The 23,377-nt window shown below is 38.0% G+C and overlaps 1 protein-coding gene and 1 long non-coding RNA gene across 3 annotated transcripts in view; one reads left to right on the forward strand and one right to left on the reverse strand.

The window, feature by feature from the left end:
* LOC308689724 (uncharacterized protein) overlaps positions 1-23,377 on the forward strand; it is a 461,468-nt gene that overhangs the window by 79,651 nt on the left and 358,440 nt on the right. The window lies entirely within an intron of this gene.
* Positions 7,833-20,740, reverse strand: LOC308690194. Its single transcript, XR_014030127.1, has 4 exons — positions 20,705-20,740; positions 18,799-18,869; positions 9,498-9,651; positions 7,833-8,910 (listed from the first exon to the last, which is right to left on the reverse strand). It is a non-coding gene; the product is annotated as an uncharacterized lncRNA (long non-coding RNA).

A 23,377-nucleotide genomic window follows, 5' to 3' on the forward strand; every position in this document is an offset into this window, starting at 1 on the left:
ATTTTTTCCTTTTGTTATTAATTCCGGAGGACAAAGTTCCAATGTTTTTTTTTTTTTCGTTTCTACCTCCGATAGTAGCACCTCCAATTCACTTTCTGTAAAGTTTCGTTTCTTGCCGCCATTTTCTTACTGCTTTCTTTTGCCAAAGTGGACTCATTACCATATTTAAATTGATTTAATTAAGGGAGGAGACTGGGTGGGGCGTTATGCTCGTGCATGTGCGCTCATTTTTACATTAACTGGGATGTACAAAGAGAATATGCGTGGGATCCTTCGTACGCAGAGATTTATACATCTGGGTTTTTTTGTGCGTACGCACATTTACAGCTTTGTCCGTACGCAATGTTTTAGTATGAATTCAACGCAAGTCTTTGTACATGAGGCCCCTGGGCTCTAGACTAACATTTGAAAGCAGTGCAACTAAGTTCTACAGATGGTGGTGTCAGCACCTGATTTGTTCATCATAAAAGCAATTTAATCATAAAATTAGTATTGTTTTGCATAGGTGCTAATATTGTTACATGTTTATTTTCTTGGAAATACACATTCAACACTAAAGCACTGAGCTTGAGTTGAGATGCAGATAAAATTAACTTTAAACAGCAACCTAATTTTTATAGGGAAAATTGTAATATTCTACTCTTATTAAATATGCCATTGTTCTTCTATAGCAGGGGTTCATTAGCATATATAGCAGCTCATTGTGTAGTAGAGATTACTATCCCCACTACTATATCCACACTACTATATCAACACTTGATTCCTGGCACATATTTGTTTATCTTTACTAGTGGTTTGCAAAAGTTGTAATCGAGTCTTCACACTTACAAATAATCGTTGGTCCACTGTTCTTTGAAAACTCTGCACTCTCTTTTAGGGGTGGAACGGTACACAGAAGTCACGGTTCGGTTCATACCTCGGTTCAGACATCACGGTTGGGTACAATGAAGGGAAAAGCAAAACAAAAATGCAGAAGGCTTGTGCATGTCTCAGGTTGGACCACCAAAAGAAAAATAAATGTCTTAAGCCTTGTATTTTTAAAAAAATAAGTTTTATTAATAAAGTAAAGGCATAGAACCAGTTTATTTGTAGTGCACTGACAATAGTTTTATATAATTAGTTCATTAATTCAATTAATAAAAATACCTTGATATGTTTGGTAATTGTACCTGAATTAATTGAAAATTAATCTGCTACATTTCAGATTAATATATTTGTTTTCCTTAAAAATGTAATTAACAGTAACTTAAACACTTTGCAGTTTGAATGATGTCCTGCATAAACTAAATGACGGAGTATGTTTTTATGTTTCCACTGTTCGATCGCGGCCGCGCCCCACACACACACACACACACACACACACACACAAGTAAACACTTTACGACTTTTCGATCGCGCCCACACCTCTCTCTCAACATATTCCAGCATTGCAATCTTTACACTGCAGCCTGCTTCAGAGCTTCAGAGCTAAGGCGGAGCTACAGATTAGGTGTCCCTAAGAATCCGCGTATCTAACAGTAGTTCCGCATTACATTAATTAAATTGCACACAAGTTTTATTTATTTTTATACCGTGTATTCTCTGTGTAAATGTATGCACCAAACTGTGCCGCCCGTACCATGACGTACCGTCCATGACGACTTTTGGGGATTGCCTCATAGGGCCGGTTCAAGTAGTGGGGGGCAGAGGGGCTGGGGGGCCAGTCAAAGGGGGGTGGCGGGCCTGAGTCGGCCCGTGGGCCTTAGTTTGGTGACCCCTGTTCTATAGTATCATACTGAACTGACCAACAGCTTCAGTGATAATAAAAGGAGTGCTCTTTACTTGCTTTCTGTGTAATTCCTCACAATTTGAAAAAGTTTCAAACTCTCTGGGAATGGTATTGAACCATGCCATGCAAAAAGGGACTGCTATTTAACTAACCCGTGCAACAGCACAGACCAACATATTGTATATGAACAACAAGTAGAGTGGCCTATAACTCCTGGAGGCAAAATCAATCCACACACCTCATTGGCCAAAAAGATTGCATTTCTTATCCAATGTGATCTTCCTTGTTTTGTTCCTTGTTCTGCAGCAGCCAACAAAGCAAATAAATTAGATTTAAATTAGAACATGACAAAGTCGCTACATAGATGCACGTCAAGGCAGTTTAATAATCTGGTCATGTGATCTCAATATATCTGTCCACATGAGGTGACCTGCTCCATGTCAAATAAAACCTCTTTAATTGGGACACTCATATGACATTCTTCAAAAATATCATTAATTTCTGTAGAGCTGGACATTTTAAAAATGACTGAGTTCAGCTTTGAGAATGAAACCAACCTCTTTGCACCTCAGTTTCTTCTTGTTTTACTCTGAATATTTCTTCAGTCTTCATGTCTTCATTCTCCTCTTTAATAATCGTCATATTTATTTGTTCCTCAGTTTCTTCTTGTTTCACACTGAATGTTTCTTCAATCTTCGTGTCTTCACTCTCCTCTTTAATAAATGCCATCTTTATAATAGTGTGTCACGTGGATCTCAGCCGCTTCACCAGGAGTTTTTCTGTGTTTTGTCCTGTTTAAAATGAGAATAATTAACATAGAGACAAATAAATCCAAACAAAATCTCTGAGTGCATCTCAGGCCCTGTTTACACCTGGTATTAAGATGCGTTTTTATCGATAGGATCACACGGCGAGGGAGACACATTCCCATTTACACCAGGGGCCTGATGTATAAACGTTGGGTATGCAAAAAAAAAGCCATTGAAATGTGTGTACGCAATTTTCCATGCACATATCGGGATTTATAAAAAAGTAAATAAACTAGCTGTAAATATGTGCACGCCGTACGGACACTCTAGTCTAGACCATGCGCACACACTATTTCACTGAAGTGAGCAAAGTAAACAATGATTTAAACTGTTTTACATTTGATTGATATACACATTTAGATTAAATATGTCACTCTCATTAATGGAGTTAAGCACTGAAATTTCATGAAATCATTATTCAGAAAGGACAACATTTTCATATGAATTTAAATAGAAATAGGCTATTTGTAGTGGACATTGGCCGGTTTGAATTGGTCCGATGACGCAGTAGTTGTGCACAGACAGACAGTAGGAAACGGTAAGATATGCACATTATTTTTAAAAAGTTTTGTCAGTGATGTGCTGTGACTATTATTTACACTGCAAACAAGGCCTATCTGTTTCCATTAAAGGGTAACTAAACCCTAAACCAACTTTTTTTAGTTAATGATCTGTAAGAATGGGGCTTTATTAGTGCTGTTCATTGATTCGAGTAACTTTTTTGACATTTGGGTATAAAGTGTTTTAATTTTACAATATATGGTGTAAAAACGTCTGAGTGCTGCCCTCTTAAGGTTGAACGGTGGCTACTGCAGTTGAATTTTCCTATTGGATGTTGCGGTGGCAAGTGACGTAAGCGGTGGCAGGTGACGTAAGCAGGTTCCAGCTCACCACGCCGCTCGTACGAGCTCACCACGCCCTTGGTACGAGCTAGCGTAGATTTATCTGTATTGTACAGTGGGCAGGAGGGTACTTAGGTGTAGTGTTGCTGGTTGCAACAGGACTGCTGGACTGCATAGCTTTCCAGCAGACTTGGAAATTAGGCGCCAGTGTTTGCATGCACTTGGCCTGGAAGACCGTGAGTGTGAAACCTGCATTTCACGCGGGATTGCTTCTCCAACGCAATAGAGGTGGAAATGGGCTTCTCCACACAGCTCGTGCTGAAAAGCGACGCAGTGCAAAACGCTGCTAGCACTCCTGCATGGACTCCACCACCGCAGCGGCGTCTTGATGTGAGTGATCATATATATTTTAATCACAATTTATGGTTAGGCTAAAGTTAATCCTCTGGGGTCGACAAACGCGTCGGCGCATTTTTCTGGATTTTTTCACATAGCGGCAAAATATGAAAATGCCTAGAGAGCGTGCGCTATTGACATCAACTCGATAAAACTCAACAGATGCATGTACTTTACGTCGTCTTGCGACCCTGTGAGCAAACTCTCCATTTTAGAGAGTCTGACAGCAGGTCTCAGGTGCACGCCCCCCCGCTCACGGTTCGTCCCCCCTATCTCCGCTGGGGTCTGCCCACTTTTCTAGCATTTTTCAAATATTGCCAGTGGGTGGAGTCAGGCTCTGACCAGGGGTTTAGTTACCCTTTAAAAATATATAGGCTAAACATCATAAAATTATAGGCAAAATTGCATACATTTGATTTGTTTAAAGTAATTAAATACTAAATAAATACGATTTGACCAGTGGAATAGATTGAGAATAACTCTACACTGAAACCTTTCTATGTAATTTGTATTTTATACAATGTTGATTTATTTATTCTAAAACAACATGGCAAGGTTACTGAATGACTTTTAGGAATGTAATGTGACGGCACATAGTCCGTATCTCATATTTTCATAATGTCTTGTGTTAAACATGGTATCACGTGGATGGGAATATGCATGGAAATTATATGAAGATTACGTTGTACATGGTTAAACTGGGCGTTGTAAGCTCCATATACAGTATGGTTATTTCAGGGAGGAGACGGGGTGGAGTTGCATTGTAACGGTGGCAGGCCCAAACGAAATGTAAATCAACAAATGAAAGATGTATGTATAAAAAAACAATTAATTCGGGCGCCAGACAAGCTTAATCTTGTCAAATGTTTTTCCTCAGAATAGCTCTTTAAGCCACCAGTTACGAATAAACATGAATCAGAGATCACACAAAGAAAGTTCAGTTTCACAGTTATATTTTCATAATTTTCAAAGAAATCAGACAAAAATCTCAGTTTCACCATAAGCAAAGAATCAAAACAAACTAAATACACACCAAATAACTTTGGTTCAAGTTCAAAATCCTACAGTATTTACACCACTGGTTTTTGTATTGGAGAAAAAAAAAAAAAATAAATAAATCAAACTGACAATGAAATCAACCGTTTAAACATAACGAAACACTTCACTGTATTACACAGATACGAAATACGTGGCGAAAGTGGTTGCGTGAATGTTTGGTTTGCTTGAAGCCGGTGGTGCATGCGTGTGCGTGCAGGCATGTGTGTGTGTGAAAGAGCGTTGGCCGATAATGGCAGGAAGGAAACTTTTCGAAGTGAGGGTAAAACAGGGAATAACCTGGAGAACTTGCTCACTCGTCAGCCTCAAAGACAAGCTTCGCTGTGCAGCCGGTGTCCAGAGGTGCAGCGCACTCTCAGTGCCAATCGCTAGGCAACTCCCGCTCACTCTAGATCCACGCACAGCCCAAACACAGCGTCTCGCATCTCACTGACTGTGGATTCGTCTCAGGTAACCCGTTCCTTTTTTCTCTCTTTTTTCTCTCTTACAACTCCACCTTATATACTCATTTCCTCACTTCCGGATAATTGATTTCCCTCCTCCTTCCAGTCACGCAACTTACGTTTTTTCCTTATCGCCACAGAAAGCAACCCAAGGTTGTAGGATAGAAAGTGTGGATTAAAATCCCAAGAACTCTTCATCTTCCTCTGACGATTCACTCCCCCCCCCCCCCCCCCCCGCGCTGGGCCCCCCAAACCCAAAAAATGCAGTTTTTCCTAAATAACTACCTGAACCGTGGCACCGAGGATGAATAAATTTTTATGGTATGTTGGTCTACTAGACTTTTACGGAAAAATTTCGTTTGGTCCCCGGGGGCCACTCCCCCCCCCCGCGCTGGGGCCCCCGTAAATTTTTCGTCAACGATACCAGGGACACCGAAGCACCGGGGAACATGAGATTTGGTGGGCATGTAGCCCCACTAGACTTCTACGGAAAAATTTCGTTTGGTCCCTGGGGGCCACTCCCCCCCCGCGCTGGGCCCCCCCAAACCCAAAAAAAATGCAGTTTTTCCTAAATAACTACCTGAACCGTGGCACCGAGGATGAAGAAATTTTTATGGTATGTTGGTCTACTAGACTTTTACGGAAAAATTTCGTTTGGTCCCCGGGGGCCACTCCCCCCCCCCCCGCGCTGGGGCCCCCGTAAATTTTTCGTCAACGATACCAGGGACACCGAAGCACCGGGGAACATGAAATTTGGTGGGCATGTAGCCCCACTAGACTTCTACAGAAAAATTTCGTTTGGTCCCCGGGGGCCACTCCCCCCCCGCCCCACTGGCCCCCCCCGCCCCACTGGCCCCCCCCCCCAAAACCAAAAAAATGCAGTTTTTCCTAAATAACTACCTGAACCGTGGCACCGAGGATGAAGAAATTTTTATGGTATGTTGCTCTTAAGGGCCCACATCAACCTAGCCCATAATGCACCATATTTCATGTGTATGATTAACTTGACATCCTCTGGGGGTATCCTCTGCTAAGTTTTGTAGAATTTCATCCATGGGGGGGTATAAAATAAATTCATTTATGTGCACATTTAGTGACTATACACTCATCGGCCTGTAGATGGTGCTGTTGAGCGAAGGGTTGCTGGTTTAGGATGATACTGTGACACACACACATGCAGGAATACAAACAAACGCAAGCATGCACACACACTGACATCCACACGCACAGACACACACCCATACACACACATACAAATCCACATGCACAGACACACACACTAGTGATGCGCGGGTCGTATCATAACCCGCGGGCCCCGCGGGTAGCCCGCGGGTCGGGTTGGGGCGGGTAAAGAAATTGTCACTTTATTTGCGGGGCGGGTTGGGGCGGGTCATTAAAAACAAAATAAAATAAAAATCCATATATGTTGCATGCAATGTCCAGCCCATATTAAATATTTGGGAATATCAATCTAATCATATTTTTTAGTAGGTTCTTTGATAACGCCGTAGCAATACAACTTGCGTGATTTCCCCAAACCTTTGGCGTCACGTGACACAGCTCGCGCAAAGCAGCTCGCGCCAAGCAGCTCCCGCCGCCAGCCACAACAACAAAGACGGAGAAATAAAAGTGAAGATGGAAGATGAGGTGCGGGAGAAATTGAGGTCGGGATTTTACATAATTAAAAGAAAAAAAGGTGAATGATGAATTAGATGAATACAAACGCTGCTTTGTAAATATTGAAAATGTTTAAATCATTATCTTATTAATATGACCTGATTTATGGTTCATATTCAGAATCGTCTGTTATTGCCAGTTGGCGATGTTTCCAAGCACTTTCAGGCTGAAATAAAGGCTGTTTTCATTTACATTACAATGCCTAATATGTCTATTTAATGGTCGCGGGTGCGGGGCGGGGCGGGTTGTAAAAATAGATACAGTGGTGCGGGGCGGGCCAAATAATTTCATAAAAGCGGGACCCGCGGGTTGGAAAAAAAGCCGACCCGCGCATCACTAACACACACACAAACACACACGCGCACACATGTACGCACACATACATACACGCACAGACACACACACACATACACAAACACATTCTCACACACACACACACACACACACATGCACATACTATTACTTTTTTTAGGTATATACATAAACACGCAATACAGCCAAATTACTCCACGTCATTTATTTTTGTGGAAAGCCAGTGCAGGCCTGAGCGGCGGTCATATTTTGTACCGCGATGCGGTACATCTAGTTCTTTAATTAAAAAGTTTATAAAAAAGTTTTAAAAGAACTCTGTCTCGTCCTTTGTCCAAACATACTGCGCCTTCTTTAAAGAATGATTGACTTTCACGTACGCCAGGTGACCTGTAAATGCGAAAAAACTGTTTCCATTGCAGTTTTGCGAAATATTCCTTTTTCGAATTGCCTGAAAAACCAACTCATGCGAGCGTAAAAAACTATTACCGGAAGTATTTTCAATTTGCAAAAAGCTCAATTTGAAGGGTAATGGAAAGGCAGCTACTTTCATGTTGTATATATAAGACGAAACATCTCTATTGCAAACCCCTCCATGTTGCTGTTGTTGTTTTGGGCATATACCTACCAATGCAACATCATTCCCATAGAAACCAATGCAGATATTACAGAAAACAAAAGAGTGCCACAGGACACACATTCTATTGTATTTTATTTATAGAGCACTTTACAGTAACTCCAAAGTGCTGTACATTCCAAGTACATAAAGCAATAATGAAAATAAAATAAAAACAACAACATCAACAAATGATAAACATCCATTAAAAGGTTCAAATGCAAGAGAAAAAAGGTATGACTTTAAGCGGCACTTCAAGGAACTTAGCGTAAGGGATGTTGTAACAACAAGTTTGACTTTTAAAGGGTTAGTTCACCCAAACATGAAAATTACCCCATGATTTACTCACCATCAAGTCATCCTAGGTGTAAATGACATTCTTCTTTCAGACTAATACTAATGGAGTTATAGAAAAAAAATGCCCCAGACTTCAAAACATCAACAGTCATTCACTGCCATTATAAAGCTTGGAACTTGCTTGAACTAGCTTGGAGCTGGGACATTTTTTAATATAACTCCAATTGTGTTCGTCTGAAAGAAGAATGTCATATACTACACCTAGGATGACTTGAGGGTGAGTAAATCATGGGGTAAATTTCATCTTTGGGTGAACTAACCCTTTGGCGTAAAGGATGTTCTAACCTCGAAACCTTTCCGAAGGTTGTTCCATAATCTTGGGCCAGCGACAGCAAAAGCGCGGTCACCCTTGAATTTAAGATACACTCTTGGGATCATTAATAATAATAATTTATTTGAGGATCTCACCATTAGATTTGAATGATATGGATTAATAAGCTCAATGCATTCAATGCAATGCCTTAAAAACATTTGTCAAGACCTTGTATTGGATCCTGTAATGCACCTGTAGCTTAATGAGGATAGAAGTGGGGTAACACGATCCGTCTTCACGAGCGGCATTTTGCACTAGCTAGAGGTGCAACATGGGTCTGGCAGGTCCCGGACCTAGTCACTAGTTTTCACTTCATCCAGACACCTACAGAGTGTTGCACAGGAAACATTACAATTACGTCTTAAAGGCAAATAGATCTGTGTGTCATCCACTTATAGATGGTAAGAAGTACCTTTTTTTATCATTCCCAAGGGGAGCATATATAACCAAAATGGACCCTTGTGGAACCCCACTAGTGATATAGGTGCTGGATAAGAAAAACAATTACCAACCTTGACTGTAAAAGATCTTTGCTCAAATCAGACACAAATTCGGATATGAACAGTTGCGATACTCAGTATGGACAGTTAATCATTTAGATCAGATTCCAATCACATACAAATAATCGTATTTGGAATGACAATGGGAACAAGTGTTTTTGACCTTCTGAATTTGAGGCTATGAATATCGTTATTTGCATCACACACAAATGCAGCATGGAAGTAGGATCTTCTCAGTTGCTCTTGAAGGCAGCATTAGTAGGTTATTTGTCTTTTAGTATCATGTGATCTCAACATGTCTGCCCATATGAGGGACCTGCTCCATGTCAAAATAAATTAGGATACTCATATGACATTCTTCAATAAATATTATCTGTAGCATCTAATGCGAGCTTTGAGAATGAAACCAACCTGTTTGTTCCTCATTTTCTTCTTGTTTCACACTGAATGCTTCTTCAATCTTCATGTCTTCACTCTCCTCTTTAATAAATGCCATCTTTATAATTGTGTCACGTGGATCTCAGTCGCTTCACCAGGAGTTTTTTCTGTGTCTGGACAATCTGTCCTGTTTTAAGATGAGAATGGTTAACAGAAACAAAAATAAAATTACTAGTGCTACAACTTAATAATGAATACAAAATATACAGAAACTTGATAGTTATGATTTATATTTGGTATTTAAAAATGTGTATATTAGCCTATATACTAGATTATACTCTCATGAAAACATTTACAGTGGGTTTGTGTTTTTGACACCATGGTTCTACTATAGTAATATTGTAGTAAAACAGTGAAATTACGTGGCTTTAAATACCATGGCTGAATTCCAAACAACGTTTTTGCACCCTTGAAGGGCACTTTTGGAAAGGGGACACCATTTGTAGGTTCCCAAGTTCCAAACGAAAGTGAACAACATAATCCATTCATGAAGGGCCCTTCCACAAGTCCGTTAGCGAAGCGAACATGCGATATCACTTCAAGTAAGTAATTAAGTAATTTAATCGTTTATGGTCATGTGACCAAGGGTGGAAAAAGATATTCCTGTTGTCGTTGCCTAGCTTTGTCGTGGAAGGTGGTAACATTACATGTGAACCTAATGAGGAAATGACGTGGTCTTTCTTTGCTCCCTTCGCTTAGTGAGTTCAAAACAGCTTCATTATTACGCACAAGGTCCCCACTTCAAGTGTATGGGATCAATATCCCGTCTAAAGTATTGCAGCCACGGATCAAAAAATAATAAGCGTGAATCAAAAATTTAAAAACACATGTAAAAATATATTGCACAAACTGAAAAAAAAAAATAATGCAAAATGATCAGAATAGCAAACGGATCAAAATATAATAAGCGTGAATCAAGAAATAAGCATGAATAAAAACTTTAAACACATTAAAAGTTATTTAGCACAAAACTTATGGTCATGCTTTCTTAAAAAGTATGTTTTCCTTGGTTTTATTACTCTGTACTTTGTGCTCTCTTGCATTTTCTGCTCATATTTTACTCTTTTGTACGCTTGTGCTGTTTTTCTCTACACTCTTCTTTCTATGTTCTGCGCTTGCTTTCACAAATGTTGCAGTTCAAGTTTCATGTAAATTAGGGCGGGCTTAAGCGTCACCATTGGTCCACTAGTTCTAGATTGACAGCTCCTCCTCTAGCCAATCAATCGAAGAGGGGAGTTGACGTCACACCAGTGCGACTCATGGCTACTGATGCTTACTTATACAGGGGAAGACGACCATCAACTCAGTTGGCAAAAATCTGTCTGTGGCAGGACACCTTTAAACTGCATGTGTGCCTGCAACTCAACCTGTTGCCGGTATATACGTCTACCTGGCAATACAGTGAGGAAAAAAAGAATTTGAACACCCTGCTATTTTGCAAGTTCTCCCACTTGGAAATCATGGAGGGGTCTGAAACTGTCATCGTAGGTGCATGTCCACTGTGAGAGACATAATCTAAAAAAAAAAAATCCAGAAATCACAATATATGATTTTTTAACTATTTATTTGTATGATACAGCTGCAAATAAGTATTTGAACACCTATCAGCTAGAATTCTGACCCTCAAAGACCTGTTAGTCTGCCTTTAAAATGTCCACCTCCACTCCATTTATTATCCTAAATTAGATGCACCTGTTTGAGGTCGTTAGCTGCATAAAGACACCTGTCCACCCCATACAATCAGTAAGAATCCAACTACTAACATGGCCAAGACCAAAGAGCTGTCCAAAGACACTAGAGACAAAATTGTACACCTCCACAAGGCTGGAAAGGGCAACGGGGAAATTGCCAAGCAGCTTGGTGAAAAAAGGTCCACTGTTGGAGCAATCATTAGAAAATGGAAGAAGCTAAACATGACTGTCAATTTTCCTCGGACTGGGGGAGACATGCAAGATCTCACCTCGTGGGGTCTCAATGATCCTAAGAAAGGTGAGAAATCAGCCCAGAACTACACGGGAGGAGCTGGTCAATGACCTGAAAAGAGCTGGGACCGTTTCCAAGGTTACTGTTGGTAATACACTAAGACGTCATGGTTTGAAATCATGCATGGCACGGAAGGTTCCCCTGCTTAAACCAGCACGTCAAGGCCCGTCTTAAGTTTGCCAATGACCATTTGGATGATCCAGAGGAGTCATGAGAGAAAGTCATGTGGTCAGATGAGACCAAAATAGAACTTTTTGGTCATAATTCCACTAAACGTGTTTGGAGGAAGAAGAATGATGAGTACCATCCCAAGAACACCATCCCTACTGTGAAGCATGGGGGTGGTAGCATCATGCTTTGGGGGTGTTTTTCTGCACATGGGACAGGGCGACTGCACTGTATTAAGGAGAGGATGACCGGGGCCATGTATTGCGAGATTTTGGGGAACAACCTCCTTCCCTCAGTTAGAGCATTGAAGATGGGTCGAGGCTGGGTCTTCCAACATGACAATGACCCGAAGCACACAGCCAGGATAACCAAGGAGTGGCTCTGTAAGAAGCATATCAAGGTTCTGGCGTGGCCTAGCCAGTCTCCAGACCTAAACCCAATAGAGAATCTTTGGAGGGAGCTCAAACTCCGTGTTTCTCAGCGACAGCCCAGAAACCTGACTGATCTAGAGAAGATCTGTGTGGAGGAGTGGGCCAAAATCCCTCCTGCAGTGTGTGCAAACCTGGTGAAAAACTACAGGAAACGTTTGACCTCTGTAATTGCAAACAAAGGCTACTGTACCAAATATTTACATTGATTTTCTCAGGTGTTCAAATACTTATTTGCAGCTGTATCATACAAATAAATAGTTAAAAAATCATATATTGTGATTTCTGGATTTTTTTTTTTAGATTATGTCTCTCACAGTGGACATGCACCTACGATGACAATTTCAGACCCCTCCATGATTTCTAAGTGGGAGAACTTGCAAAATAGCAGGGTTGTTCAAATACTTATTTTCCTCACTGTATGTTATCGTTAAATTCCTCATCCTAACGACGACCTGTCACAGTTGTGCCTGTCTGACCCCAAATTTCCACCGGCTGCGTTAAGGCTCCGGCACGGCGGCGGAGTCAATAGGTTTCCATTAAAGTCAATGAGTGTATTTCCACGGAATGAGGTACAGCTGCGTTCCGACTCCGGCGATCCGCAGCCCTCCGGAGCAGATACGCAGAGCTTCTATTTTTGCCGGATGCCGGAGAGCTACGCAGCACTACAGGGCAGAATGCGCAGGACAGGAAGTCGAGCAAAAAAACAGAACAAACCAAAACAAAATAAAAGATCCGGTTAATTTTCTAAGTAAAATACACCATGATCATGGCGGATCATATTTCCCTACACTACACCTTGAAAACGTCATAATATGCCATTCCTCATAACGTTCTGTTTATAGAAACTATATATCGCGCGATCATACGTGAATTAGCGAGATCTCGTGGGTCCTCGTGACTTCAGCTGTCAGTCATGGACGCAGCCGTTCCGCAACAAATCCGGACCTGGTGGGTATTGACGGACGACGGAACACGGAGCTGTCACGCAGCGGAGCTGTTCCGCAGCCGTTACGCATCTGGTGGAAATTGGGGGTGATGATCCATCATTCACCTCTAATGCACTTACCTCTGGACCTGGCACCGCAAGTGTCGATCTTCTCCGAGCAACACAACAGTGTTTCATTGCCAATTTGAATGAGAAGTTTGAACGAATAACTTGCTCGTAAAAACAGTAACTTGCCACCACCCACTGGCCGTTTTACTTTCATATTTAATCAATGACAAGGATGGGCAATGTCAGTCCTGGGTGCAGAGTTTAGCTCCTCCAACCCTAATCAAACACACCTGAACCAGCTAATCATCGTCTTTAGGATAATTAATACTACAGACAGGTGAAGTTTTTATCGGAGTTGACGCTAAACTCTGCAGGACAGCGGCACTCCAGAAACAACTTTACCTATCCCTGATGGAGATGTTGCTGTATTCAAATTTGAAGCTATATTTAAAACATTAATCCTAAAGTAATATGCAATTATGTAGCTATGTAAATAAACACAATAAGTATGTAATAAATCACTGTATATTAAATCCAACTGGTTTCTGTATCTTCTCTGTAACACAATCCTTTCAATAATCTTTTGTCAAATTTGGCGAGGTAAATAAAAAAGGTAGGCAATGCGTAGCGGTGACAGGTCAAAGTCCTAAAGTCTTCAGACAATGGCCGTTTTTAACTTAGTTTTTGCAAAGAATTGTAGCGTTTCATAACTGCAGGATGTTTCACTTACAGCAGCCTTAGCATATTGACATCATGAGCCAAGCAATATTGTTTAACACCAATTACCAGTGTGCACATTAACATTCTCATGTATCTCAAAAAAGATTAATTTAATTATTTATGTCCAGAGTTCAGATAGCTTTACTGCTTGAAAGTCTTTGTAAAGTTAAATTAAACTGTCGTCTTCCCCTGTATAAGTAAGCATCAGTAGCCAGGAGTCGCATTGGTGTGACATCAACTCCCCTCTTCGATTGATTGGCTAGAGGAGGAGCTGTCAATCTAGAACTAGTGGACCAATGGTGACGCTTAAACCCGCCCTAATTTACATGAAACTCGAACTGCAACATTTGTGAAAGCAAGCGCAGAACAAACAGAAAAACAGCACAAGCGTACAAAAGAGTAAAATATGAGCAGAAAATGTAAGAGAGCACAAAGTAATAAAACCAAGGAAAACATACTTTTTAAGAAAGCATGACCAAGTTTTGTGCAAAATAACTTTTAATGCGTTTAAAGTTTTTATTCATGCTTGTTATTTCTTGATTCATGCTTATTATATTTTGATCCATGACCACGTTGTTTTCTATTCTGATCATTTTGCATTATTTTTTTCAGTTTGTACAATATATTTTTACATGTGTTTTAAATTTTTTGATTCACGCTTATTATTTTTTGATCCGTGGCTGCAATACTTTAGACGGGATATTAATCCCATACAAGTGCTCTGCCCTTCGGTTGGAATTTGCCCCATGGTTCATGTACCACAAATTAACTATGGTTGTATTACAAAAGTTGAACTATGGTTTTAAAGTACTTTGTATTACATTTGAACAGTTATTCAACAAACATCTACAAAATAAAAAACAGAATGACAAGTTACTCTTCTATGATACAGACTTTATTACAGCATCTGAAAGAGAGTATAAACTAGTATGTGTAATAACATTTTCTCACGCTACAAAATGATTCAAAACAATGTACTACAAAAAAAAAAAAAATAGAAGTAGTGGAGTTTAAAGTTAAAAATGGATTTCAATTGGAAAAGTTGCTATTTTATGTTTGTAAATAAGCATTGTACAAATCATCTACAGACATTATTAGGCCTTTAAAAAAAAAAAACATGTATGAACACTACATTTAACATGTTGCTTGTTTTTGACCAGCAAAACAAATAAACATGAAGTGCAAAGTAACAATGCCTACAACCCTAAAAATGTAAACATGCCCAACACAAGCAGATGTTCACATTATTGTCCGGTTGCAGACGTCATGTCCGGTTGCAGAGAGTGAGAGTGTGGAACACCAAGGACGCTGAACTCCTAAAATAATTAAAGATTCCAAAGTTTTCTCTTTATTGATGTAAAGGAAAATCAGTCCAGTAAAGACGAGGAAAAGGATCACTGGATGCTGAGGAAAAAAGCACCGCAGGTTATCTTTAACCCTATTGTTACCTCACCTGTTCCAGCTGGGAGAGGATCAGCTGAGAGTGAAATGGAAAGCGACGCTGCGCAGGTAAATAAAGCTGAGTTAGCTGCTTTGATCCGTGCAATAATAAAGGAAGAAATAAACGAGGCAATGAATAAATTACAACCTCAGTTTGATGTACTAAAACTTGGACTGAAGGATTGCAAAGATAAACTTGTTGATGTGGAGTCGGGTTTGTCCGGCATGCACGACAAAATGAATGAAGCGGAGCGTGTGTGTAAAGCTCTCCAGAAAGAAAACAAAGAACTGAGAGACAAAACTGAAAAGTTGGAGAGTCACAGCCGAAGATTTAACCTCCGAGTATTTGGCCTCGACAAGGATATGGAAAAAGGAAAACCCACAGAATTCATGGAGTCCCTCTTCAATGATGTATTTAAAGATAAACTGCTTTGTAAACCTGAAGTGGAAATTGCGCACAGAGTGGGGCCTGTTACAAAACATGGTACGAGACCGATGATCGTCAGGATGCAGAGGTATGCGGCGAAAGAGGCTATTTTACAAATAGCAAAGCAAGAAAAAGTCCTACATTTCAAAGGGATGAATGTCAAAATCTTTCCGGATTTAACAGCAGACGTGTCCAAGAGAAGAGCAAAGTTTAAAGATCTGAGAATGAAACTACATCAAGCAGGAATAAAACATGGTTTGATTTATCCGGCGACACTGATTATAACATTTAATGGAGACACAAAATACTTCCAAGATCAAAAATCGGGAGACATCTACTATAATCAAGTGATTGGACCGACGCTGTCTGGAGTAATCTACTGATTGGACTTCGTACCAGAAATTAGTGCATCTGATGCAGGTATGATGAATTGAACTGAATTGAGAACTGCCTGATATACATTTCGAGGAATGGGGAATTGATATATGGACATGAACTTGGATATAATTATTTGATTCCATAACATTACATATTTTTGATTTATTTATTATTGAATGGCTAAATTCAGGAATTCGAGGAAAACAAATTATTAAATAGAAAGACAATGGAAACTAAAATACAGCTGTGTACTTTCAATAAGGACTGTGAATGTGTTGCCTAATTTGTTAGCATTAAGTGTCAGATAAAATATTTTAGAATTTAGTAAGAAATTACACATTTGTATATATGAATTAGGCTGATAATTATGTTATGGAAATGGAAGTCAAGAGGAGTTCAGCTCACTTATTTGCAACCTTGAGAATTAGAGTGGCAATACAAAATTGGTTGTCTGAATTTATGTGTCTGAATGTATATATGTGGTTTAATTTAGTTGTTTTTTGTAAATTGTTTTGCTACGATATAGAATCTAACAATATGAATCCGAAGAAATATGATTTTGAATATGTTACATAAACTACCAAAGAAAGGTCTTAAAATTGCCCATATTAATATATGTAGTCTCAGAAATAAATTGAGTGAATTAACAGATATAATGCAACCAAATAATTTGCACATATTGGCAGTGTCTGAAACTCATGTAGACTCTACATTCAATGATGCAACTTTAATGATTAATGGATATAGCATTTTTAGGAATGATAGGAATACATATGGAGGAGGAGTTGCTATTTATATTCAACATCATATACCTGTCCAAGTGATGCCAGATTTAATGTATTCTGGTATTGAAGTAATTTGGTTAAAAGTTAGTCTGAAACATCTTAAGCCAATGCTCATAGGGTGCTGTTACAGACCTCCAAATGCTAATAGTGAATATTTGGACAAAATATGTGATATGTTAGATCATATTAGCAGTTTGAATTTGGAAACTTACTTAATGGGTGATTTCAACATAGACTGGAATTCTGCTGACTGTCCTCGGAAAATTAAATTAATGAGCACAGCAATAGCATGTGGATTATCACAGGTAATTAATAAACCGACTAGAATATGTATTAAAAGAGATGGCACTCGATCAGCTTCCTGTATCGACCACATGTTTATAAATAGACTACAAGTTTGTTCAAATTGCTTATCAGTGCCAGTTGGTTTTAGTGACCACAATCTTATTGCACTTGTAAGGAAAACAAAAGTTCCTAAATTGGGTCCAAAAGTAATAATGAAAAGGTCATTTAGACGATTCAATCATTTACAATATGAAGATGATGTCAGAAATGCAAACTGGTCAGAGGTAATTCGACAAAAGGATCCAGAGAAGGCATTTCAGTTTTTTAATCAAACTTTAATGACAATTGTAGAAAACCATGCACCAATAAAAAAGTTTACTGTTCGAAATGTGAACACCCCGTGGTTGGATCAAGAATTAAAAGATCTTATGAAAGAGCGAGATTTAGCTAAGCAAGCAGCAATTAAATCTAAATTTAAATCGGACTGGCAAATATATTGTAAATTTAGAAATTTTGTAACCAAGGTAAATAAGAAGAAAAAGAAATTGTACTATACTAAGAAAATTATAGAAATAAAACATGATAGTAAACAATTATGGAATACACTGAATAATATATTAAGAGGAAATAATAAATCAACTCCAGCTTATTTAGAACATGGTGATTTTTTTACTAAACCAAGTGATATAGCGAATCATCTTAATGACTATTTCATAAATAAAATAAATACATTTAAAAATACTACACAGTCATATAAGACAGATTTATCAAATACACTGATAAATAATATGATGGAAGATAAAACATGTAGCTTTAAATTCAAGAGTGTCAGTAGTTCTAAAGTGGAATTACTTCTGATGAATTGTAAAAATAAACCACCTGGTGTTGACTTCCTTGAATATAAGTTGCTTCAGCCAATAGTTGCAATCATTGCTCCTATTATTGCTCATATAATTAATTTGTGTTTTATGGATAATATATGTTTGCAAGCATGGAAAATATGTAAAGTTGTGCCAATACCTAAAAATAAGAAAATGCCTTTCTCTGGGTCAAACAGTAGACCAATAAGTTTATTACCAATTCTCGGTAAAATAATGGAAAGAATTGTTTATGAACAGATTCAGTCTTATTTTATGAATAATGATTTAATTACAACTTTTCAGCATGCATATAGAGGAAAACATTCAACAGCCACTGCCCTGACTCAGATGGTTGATGATTGGTTAAAGGATATGGGGGAGAGGAAAATAATAGGTGTTGTAATGCTTGATTTTACTGCAGCATTTGATATAATTGACCACGACTTACTGTTAAAAAAACTGGAATCTTATGGTTTTTCACGAACAGCATTATTATGGATGAAAAGTTATTTGTCAGATAGAAGACAATTAGTTTACTTTAATGGAAGTTTTTCAAAGGTAAGGGTTGTGGAGCATGGAGTGCCTCAAGGAAGTTGTCTTGGGCCGCTCCTCTACACAATCTTTACCAATGACCTTCCATCTGTTTTAGATAAGGCAAGCATTTCAATGTTTGCTGATGATTCCACCATATATTTAGCAGGAACTGATATTAGTAATTTAAATATAGAACTACAAAGAGAGCTACAGTTAGTGGTGGATTGGATAAGGAGTAATAAACTGATTCTCAATGTATCTAAAACTACCTGTTTAGTGGTTGGAACTCCTTTTTCTTTACTTTCCAAACCGAAACTTGAACTCAGCATAGATCAAAATTCTGTTGAGCAAAGAGAAGAGGTTAAACTTTTGGGAGTGATGATTGATAATAGATTGTGTTGGGACAGACATGTTCAGAAACTGCTAACTAAAATGGGCAACTCTTTATCAGTTATTAAAAGGTGTGCAAAACATTTTACACCACAGATCGTTAAACAAGTACTTTCTGCTTTGTTTTTTTCACACCTTGATTACTGCTCTGTGGTATGGTCCAATACTTCATCAACTAATATAAAAAAAACTGCAAGTGATTCAGAATAAAGCTGCACGTGTGGCTTTATCATGTGGGTTTAGATCAAATGTTGATAAAATGCATGAAAGTCTATCATGGTTCAAAGTTAAAAATAGATTGGTGTATTCACTAATGGTATTTTTATATAATGTTATAACAAACAAAACACCTTTTACTTTATATACAAAACTATCTTTTAGTACTGATTTACATCATTATCCAACGAGGCATGCAGTAGGAGGTAGTTTTATTTCACCTATAGTGAAAACCAAATCAATTCAACGTTCAGTCAGGTACAGAGCGATGTGTGAATGGAACTCTCTCCCAAATACTATTAAACAACAAAACACTGTTTATGGTTTCAAAACATCACTCAAGAAATATTACCTTCAAAGAAATTAAATAGTTAATATTCATTTAATTTAAGGAGATATTGTTATAGGGTTCTTAGTTATTTTACTTTTGATATAGATTCATTTGGAGTAGCGATTTTTTTTTTAATTTTTTTTTTTATTAGTTATTTATTATTTGTGTGATCAGTGACGTAAATTGTATAATATGTATTTTCAAATGTTATGTAATGTCTTGTGTGTAGGGTGTGTAATGTGATGTTATAAATTGTATTGTCACATGGTAGATTGTAGGACCCCAGGAAGAATAGCTTTTAGCTTATGCTGAAGCTAATGGGGATCCAAAATAAACAAACAAACATTCTGTAGGCTACATTCAACATAAACTGGTCCCGGTAACAATCCTGCTTTCAAAACATTACTTGAAGCAAAAAAAGGTTTCTTTCATTGAAAAGGTTTTACATAAACTATAAAATATATTCACAAGAAAAGAAAAAAAGCTGTGATGTGACCGTTCAAACCTAAAAGTGTGCCATCATCTTGAGAGATCCAGCAATCAGAGATCACTTACATGGAATTTACACTTGTGTAATGATTTTTACAATAATATCACAATGTGTTTGATTTTATAACAGTGACAATAGAAACATTTTATGTTTTTTTTTTATTATTAAATTAAGATGATAATCCCTTTTTTTTTTCATTATAAAACCATGCTTTATTTTTCCCACAGCATAAATGAGTCAGTAAGCATACTCTAGTAGGCTATAACCACAAATTGTTTTTTTTTTGTTAATTTTGTAGTTACAGTATAGTATGAATGTATACTATTTATGGTTTTATTGCAACTGCAGTAGCAAAACCAGGTTATTTTTGTATGATCCTACTCCAAAATTCATAGTTATGGTTACTGTATGAAAAAAATGGTTAATTTTAGTAAGGAAATCATCTTGCGAAACATTTGACTCAAGTTGACTCGCAGTTTCGAAAAGCTCAATTTCTCTCATCATTACTTGCCAGTGACTGAATTCGCGTTTATGATAAACTGATGCGAAATGAGACGCACCTTTTCTATTACTCATGTGTGGATGCGCTTTATTAACAACAACAAAAAATACGTTCATGTTAGATAAAGCAGTACGTTAAGAGGTTACATTTAATAATAATTAATTCACTTACATACATCGCTTGTAAAACACATAGATTGAACAGTTGATTTCGATTTAAACACCTTAAACGCTAAAAATCACAAACCTCTGATCAGCCGAATCACAACAGATGCAGGAGTACGGCGCAGAAATATGACGTCATATCGAAAGCTCAAAATAAAAGTCCTGTTCACACGCTTAAATCACAGAAGTGCACAGAAATGTTCACAAATATATACACATAAATAAAAAAAACCTTTGTTGAATCAGTTTTCAATAATACCATATTACATTACACTGTCACTAAAATAATGTTATATATATATATATATATATATATATATATATATATATATATATATATATATATATATATATATATTAATATATATATATATATATACATTAGGGGTGGAATGGTTCACAAAATCCTCGGTTCAGTTTGTATCACGGCTCTGTGGTCACGGTTTTCGGTTAGATTTGGTAGACATTATTAATGTTTTTTTCTTTTTTTCTTTTTTAACACTTTAGAAAAACCATACATCAGCATAAAATATATAGTCTTATAATCTACCATTTACAGTTTTTAAAAAATAAGTTATTCTCAAGGTCATGTAATCAAAAAACTGAAAGAATGAGGCAGCTTGATTTTAGGAATAGACACATTATTGTGACACTGACTATCATAAATTAAATATGTGAGATTCTGATACAGCAAGAGGGGAGATGTTGTTAATTTCAACAGGCTTTTCATTTATTTATAAAAAAGTTTACAACTGGTGGCCTTAAACAAATTGTAGCTGAGAACAAACACTTATTGTCAAATTAAAAGAATAAGCTTTCTTGTCACTGTCAGTGCCTACATTTATTACTCAGTGTCCTACAGCCGTGACGGCGACACGCAACGATTCTATTTTAGAAACGGTTCCTATTTCTGAGACTGAATGTATGCTAATCTCAGGTAGGCTTCTGTTTTTGTGCTTTATTTAATGTTAAAAGCGTCTATGTGAGTTTGCATATCATTTTGGGTGTCTTTTATAGCCGTACAACACAACAATTCACCTTAGATCTTTTAAATAATCATGATTAAACGTTTGCCGCCGAATACGTCACTCCCATTTCTTGCGAGATGCCGCAGGCGAACAGCCGCCGGGCCGCCGACTTCATTCTCTCTGACGGCTGCCGCCGTCTAAATGAACCGCGGCCGGCTGGCGGCAAGCCGCTTTGATATCGACCAGCCATGAGTGAAACTGATAGCATTTTAACTACTTTTCACATTTAAAGCGATTATAATTATTATGTGAATTATATAATTTTTTGTTGTTGCTCTAAAGCCATTAGGGGTTATAACAGATTTGACTCTGATTCCATTTAAATTAGCCTACTTTGAAACTCTGAAGCGATAGCAGATATGTAAAATATATAGAATTATTTTATTCACTTAAGGTGACAATTCTTTACATTTCTTTGATTTATGCACAATTTGAGATGTACCAATAATAGACCAAAAATGATTAATTTTTCTAAAACTTACTTGGCAATAAATATCTTTCTGATTCTGATTATTTTTTTAAATAAATATTTCATTCATGGTATGAACAATTTAGATTTTTCACCAATGCCTGAAATCAGTGAACAATGAAAGACATCTGCAACTTGGCCAAAATCTTGGGTTTGCTTTATATTTTTTTTTATTAATTTGCAACCATGGTAATGTCTATGAGAAACATGAAAATGTCTGTTTTGACCTGAAGGATAAAGTGAAATATTTAGAAATATTTTGTCTCTCTGTCATGTCTTTCATTGTTTTTACAAGCTAATTTTTTTTTATTTATTTTACCTTTTACATGTATAAGGGATTACTTTGCAGTTTGCAATTGCGAGTTTCACGACCTGTACAAATGTTTAAAGGGTAACTAAACCCTAAACCAACTTTTTTTAGTTAATGATCTGTAAGAATGGGGCTTTATTAGTGCTGTTCATTGATTCGAGTAACTTTTTTGACATTTGGGTATAAAGTGTTTTAATTCTACAATATATGGTGTAAAACGTCTGAGTGCTGCTCTCTTCAGGTTGAACGGTGGCTACTGCAGTCGAATTTTCCTATTGGATGTTGCGGTACTGCGTGACGTAAGCGGTACTGCGTGACGTAGGCAGGTTCCAGCTCACCACGCCCTCCCTTGGTACGAGCTACCACGCCCTTGGATGAGCTAGCGTAGATTTATCTGTATTTAGTACAGTGGTAGGTGTAGTACAGTCTATGGTGTAGTGTTGCTGGGTGCAACAGCACTGCTGGACTGCATAGCTTTCCAGCAGACTTGGAAATTAGGCGCCAGTGATTGAATGCACTTGGCCTGGAAGACCGTGAGTGTAAAACCTGCATTTTACGCGGAATTGCTTTTCCAACGCAATAGAGGTGGAAATGGGCTTCTCCGCACAGCTCGCGCTGAACAGCGACGCAGTGCCAAATGCTGCTCCTCGATCCTGCATGGACTCCACCACCGCAGCGGCGTCTTGATGTGAGTGATCATATATATTTTAATCACAATTTATGGTTAGGCTAAAGTTAATCCTCTGGGGTCGACAAACGCGTCGGCGCATTTTGCTGGATTTTTTCACATAGCAGCGGCAAAATATGAATATGCATATAGAAAGCGCGCTCTATTGACATCAACTCGATAATACTCATCAGATGCATATTTACGTCGTCTTGCGACCCTGTGAGCAAACTCTCCATTTTAGACAGTCTGACAGCAGGACTCTCAGGTGCACGCCCCCC

This window comes from Scardinius erythrophthalmus (genome assembly GCF_964197995.2).
Source record: "Scardinius erythrophthalmus genome assembly, chromosome: 4".
Lineage (NCBI taxonomy): Eukaryota > Metazoa > Chordata > Actinopteri > Cypriniformes > Leuciscidae > Scardinius > Scardinius erythrophthalmus.